This window comes from Penaeus chinensis, chromosome 16, assembly GCF_019202785.1.
Source record: "Penaeus chinensis breed Huanghai No. 1 chromosome 16, ASM1920278v2, whole genome shotgun sequence".
Classification (NCBI taxonomy): Eukaryota; Metazoa; Arthropoda; class Malacostraca; order Decapoda; family Penaeidae; genus Penaeus; species Penaeus chinensis.
In genome coordinates, this window is record NC_061834.1 from 36,173,625 (window position 1) to 36,181,124 (window position 7,500).

Below are 7,500 nucleotides of genomic sequence, written 5' to 3' on the forward strand. Positions count from 1 at the left end.
ATTCAAATGTCATAAGTATTAATATTCATGTGTTCACTATACTAAGGTAAGACAATATTGAGTAAACATATTTAAAATCCAGATTAATTATTACGTCACTGGGTCTGCAATTTTTAAACAAGACCTTGTGGAAATATACATGCCCATAAACATAAAGGTTTCCTGAATAATCAGTGCAAAATTTCGATGAAAATGACCAGTGACACAGGCGAATATACAATTAGCCTCCGTCTATTACAACTTAGTTTTATATAAAGCGATGGTATAACACACCATCGCTTTTTCTCACATTACTCGTTTGTATACAGTATTAATACAATGTATTACTTTCAGTGTACGTATCTCTCTTTGGATGTTAAAATCAACTATATCTTGTCAGTTGCCTTCTTTTTTACACTGATGAATTATTGTAACCACACATTTTCTCTCCATATAGTTATTCAATCATTAATATTTACAATTGGAAATGAAAGTGAAACCTAAGTCCATAACCACAAATATTTCCTGACGTGGGGAGGCCTTGTGAACAGGTTTTAATGACCACTTGTATCCAAAGACCCGCGCGAAAAAAAAATTTGGTTTATTGAAAATTCTCGTAGAGCAAAGTTCAGTAAGGCGATGTTTGTGGATTTCCAGGATGGCCAACGGTCAAAACAAATAAATATGCCAGACATCAAAGCTCACTCAGCAATATGGTAAAGTATTGTGGCGAAAGGGGTAAATATCAGTTAACGATTTGGATAAGGGGACAGAAGAAAGGGATTGAAGAGAAGGAAAAGGAAAGAGGGAGAAAAGAAATTGCAAAATTAGTTGAGGCGAGAGCTGAAGGTCCAAGGTAGAGTGATCTACATTAGGCCAGTCTCCGCATCCTAAGCTCCCCCCCCCCCCCCCCCGGCAGCATAGAGCAAAGGATTGGGGGGTCAAGCGAAAATATAATGTCATGAACAAGCCTACAAATAACGGCTGTTTACCTAAAGGCTTGTCCACACAGGCGGGTATGATCGCAGGCAACTGCGAAGTCGATGTCATAGCTGAGAAAACTACTACTACTCGTGCCCGCGACCCGCCTTGCGTTCCGTTGGGCACTTCGCAGCGCTACGAAGCGCACAATTTCAACGGAATGGCCTGTAGCGAGATACAGTGGGTCAATGTTTACATTTGAGCGTCACCGTATTGTTACAGACAGTTCCCGTTCCGTTTGAGCGTATTCTTTGTATCGCACTAAAGTATCCCGTATTTTCCAACGAAACGCAAGGCAGCCCCTACTTACTATATTCGCATCTATTTTGAATTGTGTAATGGTTAATGGTTGAAAGCAAAATAAGTGTGCTAGACATCTAAGGTCATGTAGCACTATAGTTAATGTTAGTGAAGGGTGGTTGGGTTAGTGATTAGTTGTTAAAGCTGGGTTAAGGAATTGGTGAGTGAATGGGTTAGGGTCGGATGAGGTAATGTAAAGGGGTTATATCAAGTGAAGGATATGTATGCATTTGAGGAAGGAAAACAGCTGTCAAAGCAGAAAGTGTGAGATTCTGTAAGGATATCTGATAAGTTGGGATGTCTATGTAGGGAGGATAGGGAGAAAGTAGAGGTACGGGCTGCTTCAAAACGTGGGCATGACAATAGAATATGTGGGACTGAAAGAGGAACATTACATAAGGAACATAAGGGGTGGATCGGATTGTGACATCAGATAGGAGTTAGACGGGTGTGGGCAATGCGTAAGCGGGCGAGAGCCGTCTCCCAACGTTTGTTCCGATGGAATGGAGCTGACCAGGAGATTGACAGTTTTACAGTATGTAATTTATTAGTGTGGAGACTTGACCAAAAAGATTGCCATCGATTATACAAGAAGGTCTTAAAGTGTGGGTAATAATCCGTGGCTGGGATATGTGAGAAACGTGGTTGGTTTGATGTGGACATAACAGCGTAGCGTGCTAGAGTATTTGCCTGTTCATTGCCGGGGATTCCAACATGGCTGGGTACCCAGCAAAATTTTATTGTTTTATGACGTTTGGACAGGTAGAACAACCAGATCTGGATCTTACAAACAAGGGGGTTTGTAGTGTGTATTGACTTTATGAGAGTTAATGAGTTGGGAGTCAGTAAAAATTGTATAAGAGGAAGAGGGGAGTGAGTAAATCTGTTTTAAGGCAAAAAGGAGTGCAATTACGAGTTGGGAAGATTACTGCAAAACCAGCACCGGAGGTTTTGCAGTAATCTTTTGCAGCCGTCAGTGTAGACGTGAATACTGGAGGAATGAGTGGAGGCATGGTCAAGGAAATGGGTGAGAAGGACAGTAGGAGGAATATTTGATTTTGGTGGGTCAGGGAAGACAGAGGAGCAAATATGGGGGCAAGGTATAAGCCATGGAGGGACTGAATGGACAGAGAACGGGAAGGGTCGGAGATGGGGAAAAGGGGAATGGGAGAGGAGGGTATCCATGCGAGTGGAGAAAGGAGTAGGTAAACGTGGAGAAGAAGCAAAGGTAGGAAGTAGGGATCGTGGGATAGTTAGTTTAGTGAGGGGAAGTTGGTAGAATCGAGCATAACATCGGAGAGAGAGAAGAGCACGGCGTCGAGAGAGAGATGGTATACCTGATTCAGTGTACAGGCTCTCAACTGGAGAGGAGCGGAAGGCACCTAGGGCTAAGCGAAGACCACAGTGATGGACTGTATCAAGATGCGCAAGGAAAGAAGTTGAGGCAGAGGAGTAGATATGGCATCCATAATCAAGAGTGGAGAGGATTAAGGTGACATGAAGATGAAGGAGAGTTTTTCGATCTGAGCCCCAGGATAAATGGGATAGGGTTTGTAAAATTCGGAGACGGCGACGAGCTTTTTCTTTGATGTAAAGAATATGGTCTCGCCAGGATAGTTTGGAGTCAAAAATGACGCCTATGAATTTACCAGAGGAACGGTGTTGGAGTGGAGTGTCATATAAGAGTGAAGGTAGAGGACCTACACGTGTGCGAGAGAAAAGGATGGAGAAAGATTTGGAGGTAGAAAAGCGGAAGCCATGGTTTGTGGCCCAGGAGGAAACTGATGATATTGCAGATTGAAGAAATTGGTAGAGATCTGGTATGGATATGCCAGAGGCATAGATGGTTAAATCATCAACATAAAGTGATGACCGGGCTCCTAGTGGTAGAACTGAGGCAATGCCATTTACAGCAAGAAGGAATTAGGTGGTACTAAGCATACTGCCTTGTGGGACGCCTTCAATTTGAGGAAAGAAAGATGATGTGGCAGAGGCAATTTTAACCTGGAAAGTGCGTTGGGAGAGGAAAGACTTTATGAAGACACCCATGTTTCCACGTATGCCTAGAGAGGACAATTGTTGGAGAATATGGTACCTCCATGTCGTATCATATGCTTTTTCTAGGTCAAAAAACATAGCTAGTACGGATTCATGGCGTGCAAATGCGGATGTAATATATGTCTCAAAATGAGCAAGGGGGTCAGCTTCTCCACGGCAAAAACCAAACTGGGAAGGAGAGATAAGATTGTGGGATTCAAGATACCACATTAAGCGAAAGTTAATCATTCGCTCTAGTAGTTTGAATAAGCAGCTAGTTAGTGCGATGGGGCGATAGTCTTGAGGGAGGGTACCCGATTTATTGGGTTTCAGGAAGGGAAGGATAAGAGCTCGCCAATGAGAAGGAAAATTTCCTGATGTCCATATGTGGTTGTAAATTGAAATACGAAGGATAAGGAAGAAAATGGGAGTTGTCGGAGCATACGGTAGTGAATACCGTCAGAGCCTTCATGAGTGTTGCGGCACGATTTTAGGGGAGCACTGAGTTCAGAGGAAGAAAAGGGAGCATTATAGGACTCAGCAGAGGAGAGGGTGAAGATAATGGGGGTACGTTCCCTGATGGTTTTAATAGAAGAGAATTGTGGAGAAAGGTGAGAGCCACTACTGACCTGGCTGAAATAATCACCCAGTTCATTAGATCTCGAAAATGGAGGACGGGGGCTGGATGGGGGGGGGGGGGGGTTGCATGATAGTTTATGGATCCGGCGCCAAACATTTGAGATAGATGTAGAGGATGTAATTGAGGAAACAATTCGCCAGCTATTTGTTTTACTATTTCGGATTGTACGACGAAGACAGGCAGATGCTCTTTTTAAAGGAGATAAGAGCTGATAGTTGATGAGGGGTACCTCGTTTGTAGCGGTAACTGTTCCAGGCTGCACGTTTTACACGGAGTGCTTTAGTGCAATCAGAATTCCACCATGGAACACATTTGGAGGTATAGGGTCTTGAGGTTCGAGGGATTGTAGTTATGAAAAATTGTATCATTTCTAATACGGATGAGAGGGAGGATGGAGGGGTATGAATAGTAGAGAGTGAAGTGAAGGTATGCCAGTCAGCTTTATCAAAGCACCAGCGTTGGGAGTTAGGAAGTGGTACATATGAAGTTGGAGATAGGAGAACTGGAAAGTGGTCACTATAGGGAAAGTGGTCTAGAACTGACCAGTGGAAATCTAAATGAAGAGAAGGGGAGCATAGAGAGAATATCAATACATGAAAATGACTGCGTGCGTGTATCAAAGTGTGTGGGGCGATCTGTATTTAGAATAATAAGATCAGCTGTGGAGAGTAAGCGCTCTAGAGCTCGGCCACTGGTGTTGGTGATAGAATCACTCCAAAGAGTGTGGCGGCAGTTAAAATCACCTACTAGGAGGAAAGGTGATTGAAGTTGGGAAATTAGGTTTTCAAAAGCAACAAAGTTAATGGGGTGGGGAGGGGAGAAGTAGACAGTGGTTTGAAAGGGAGGTATGACATAAGGTGTTTTCTGGTTGATAAGTATGGACGAGACATAAAGGGAGTGTGGGGAAGAAACAAAATGGTGATTGGGGATTGGTATTGGAGAATGTGTAAGAAAAGTTTCTTGAAGGTATATAATGGATGGGTTATAAGAGGAGAGGATATGTCGGAGGTCAGGTCTGTGAGAGCGGAAACCGCGAATGTTCCAATGAAAGATAGTTATACTTTCGTTGATTTAGCGATATCGATTGTAGAACGTTTTGGAGAATTTGAAGGGGAAGGTGCTAGAGGTTGGGATAAAGAATGAGGTTGGGAAGGTGGTATTGTATCAGGAGGGGTGTTGGGAGGTAGAGGGTCTGGGGAGTAGGGTACTTGTGACATGAGGGATTCACGTGTGTATCCAGGAGGGAGTGGAAGGGATAAAGGGGATGGTGGGAGGGTTAATAGAGGTAGGGGTGGAGTCGGGGGGGATGGGTTTTGTTGGGATGGGGTAGGAGGATTGGGTGTAAGAAGAAAATGAGTAGGAGGAGGATGGATATCGGCAGTCACTTTGAGTGTGGAGGGAGCGGGAGTTGTAGAATTTGAAGGTGGATGAGTATCAGTTTGGGATTCTATTATGTAGTTTCTGTAATGGGGTTGGTTGCAAAGTTTTGTGAGATAAAGGTTTTCTTGTGAGGGGGGGGGGGGGGGGAGAGAAGTCTGGTGTCTGAAAAATAGGGGCAAAAGAAAGTGGAGGTGATTGTAAGGTAGGGGAAGAGGGGGTGGAACGTTTATTCTGTCTGCTGCGGGTTGTGCGGGGAGGGAGAGGGGAAGGTGTTGGGGCTGTAGTAGAGATTGGGGTGTCTGGATTTAGGATGGCAAAAGAATTTGATTGGGGAAGGTAGGAGGTAGAAGAGGGGAAGTTAGATGGAGGGGGGCTGGGTTTAGGAGAGGATGTAGGAGCTTGGAAGGTAGGGGGATTGGCAGAGTGAGCAACATTACTGGAGTAGGGGGTAAGAGAAAAGCTTCACGTAGAGTGAGTCCAAGTCTGAATCTGAGAGTTGCTACCTCAGACTCAAATTTGTAGGTGGGGCAGCCTCTATTAAATACATTATGGGGGCCACCACAGTTTGCACATGTGAGTGATTGTGCAGAGCAGTTTGATCGAGTGTGGCCAGGTTGGGCACATAGTGGGCATCTGGCTGTGGAATGACAGTGTTTGGCTGGGTGTCCTAAACGCCAACAATTTTGACACTGACGAGGAGGAGGTTGGTATGGTCGGACAGGTAGGGATTCCCCACCTATGTAAACATTAAAGGGAAGGTCATGTCTACGGAAAGTAATTTTGGCAATGTTGATGGATTTCTACTATTTCCTCAGGGAGGAATGGAGTAGCATTGTACATATGTTGCATCATAGTCTGTGAGACAGGCGAGTAAGTCCTCTCCACAATCTGACCATTCTTTGTCATAGATTGGGCAATCTGTTGGGGAGATAGAGACAGTTCCGGTGCAAGTATTGAGGGTTGGATGAGGTTCTGTAGGGATGGGATTACCACATAGATCAGTTTGTTTTGTTAACGCTATAGCTTGGTTTTCAGTTGTTACTGTGACGAGACGGGAGTAGTCGGGTCGGCTACGGAAAGAGACTTTGCCTACTTGTTTTTGGAGGCATTGCTGGAAGAGGAGGGTGTTTTTAGAGTAGGGAGCTGTTGGAGGGATCACGAAAAATCGGTCCCATTTGGCTGGGCTAAATAGAGTATTTAGGATTCTTGTAGAGGTGGGGGTAGTAGAAGTGCGGGGACGTGTGGAGGAGGGAGTAGTGTTGAGGGGGGTAGTGTTATGGGTATTGAAGAGGGGGTATTAGTTGTAGTGTTCAGAGCCGTGGTCAAAGGAGAGCCTGGGGTCAGGGAATCGGGCGTGTTTGAATTGGTGGAGCTATTTGATGAAGAGGCAAGCCTCATTGCCTCTAATAATGGTATGGTTAATGGTTAATGGTTAAAAGCAAAATAAATGTGCTATCTAATAATGGTATAAAATTGTTGGCCATGATAAGCCTGGAGTATGTTGGGGAGAGAAACGGTCCACCCCTCAGGGTCCCTTGAGGGGTAAGGGCTAGACAACTAAAGCAGGGGAATACCGTGCCCATGGCTCCCTCAGGCCGTTCAGGACTGGCACAAAGTCAGCCTTTCATCCTTTCAGCACGGCTCTCACACCTTAGGAAGTGGATAGTAGAAGGGGTTGGTGAAGGGACATAAACGAAAAAGTAGGAGGGGAAAAAAAAGACCATGCAAAATTTGTTGAGTCGAGGGCTGAGTCCCAAGGTTGGGGAGTTCCCCAGCATTGGGTCCCAGTCTCCGCCTCCTACCCCCCCCCCCACGACAACAACGGGCAAGGGATTGGGGGGGGGAAGAAACTGAAACGAAAAGTATGAGTAGGAAAAAAGACCATGCAAAATTTGTTGAGTCAATGGCTGAGTCCCAAGGTTGAGGAGTTCCCCATCATTGGGTCTCAGTCTTCGTCTCCTAAGCCCCCCCCCCCCCCCCCCCCCGACAACAACGGGCAAAGGATTGAGGGGGGGGGGGGGCAATAAGGGGAGATGGGGTGGTTGATGAAGAAGGTTGTGGGAGTAAAGGTGTTGAAGTTGAGCATGTTGGGAGAGTAGAAATGTCTCCTGGGTGTTGGTTGTTGATTAGGGTTGATACTGTACTAGTATGCATTGATGATGGGGGAGTTGTTGCAGTGTTCG

At 45.2% G+C, this 7,500-nt stretch overlaps 1 protein-coding gene across 1 annotated transcript in view; it reads right to left on the reverse strand.

Moving 5' to 3' along the window:
- The window catches only part of LOC125033632, a 12,131-nt gene extending 10,722 nt beyond the window's left edge, over window positions 1-1,409 (reverse strand). Inside the window, exon 1 of the mRNA XM_047625302.1 lies at window positions 1-1,409. This exon is cut by the window's left edge and continues 387 nt beyond it. The gene's annotated coding sequence lies outside the window, so the exon portion shown is untranslated.
- Between the last annotated feature and the right edge of the window lie 6,091 nt (window positions 1,410-7,500).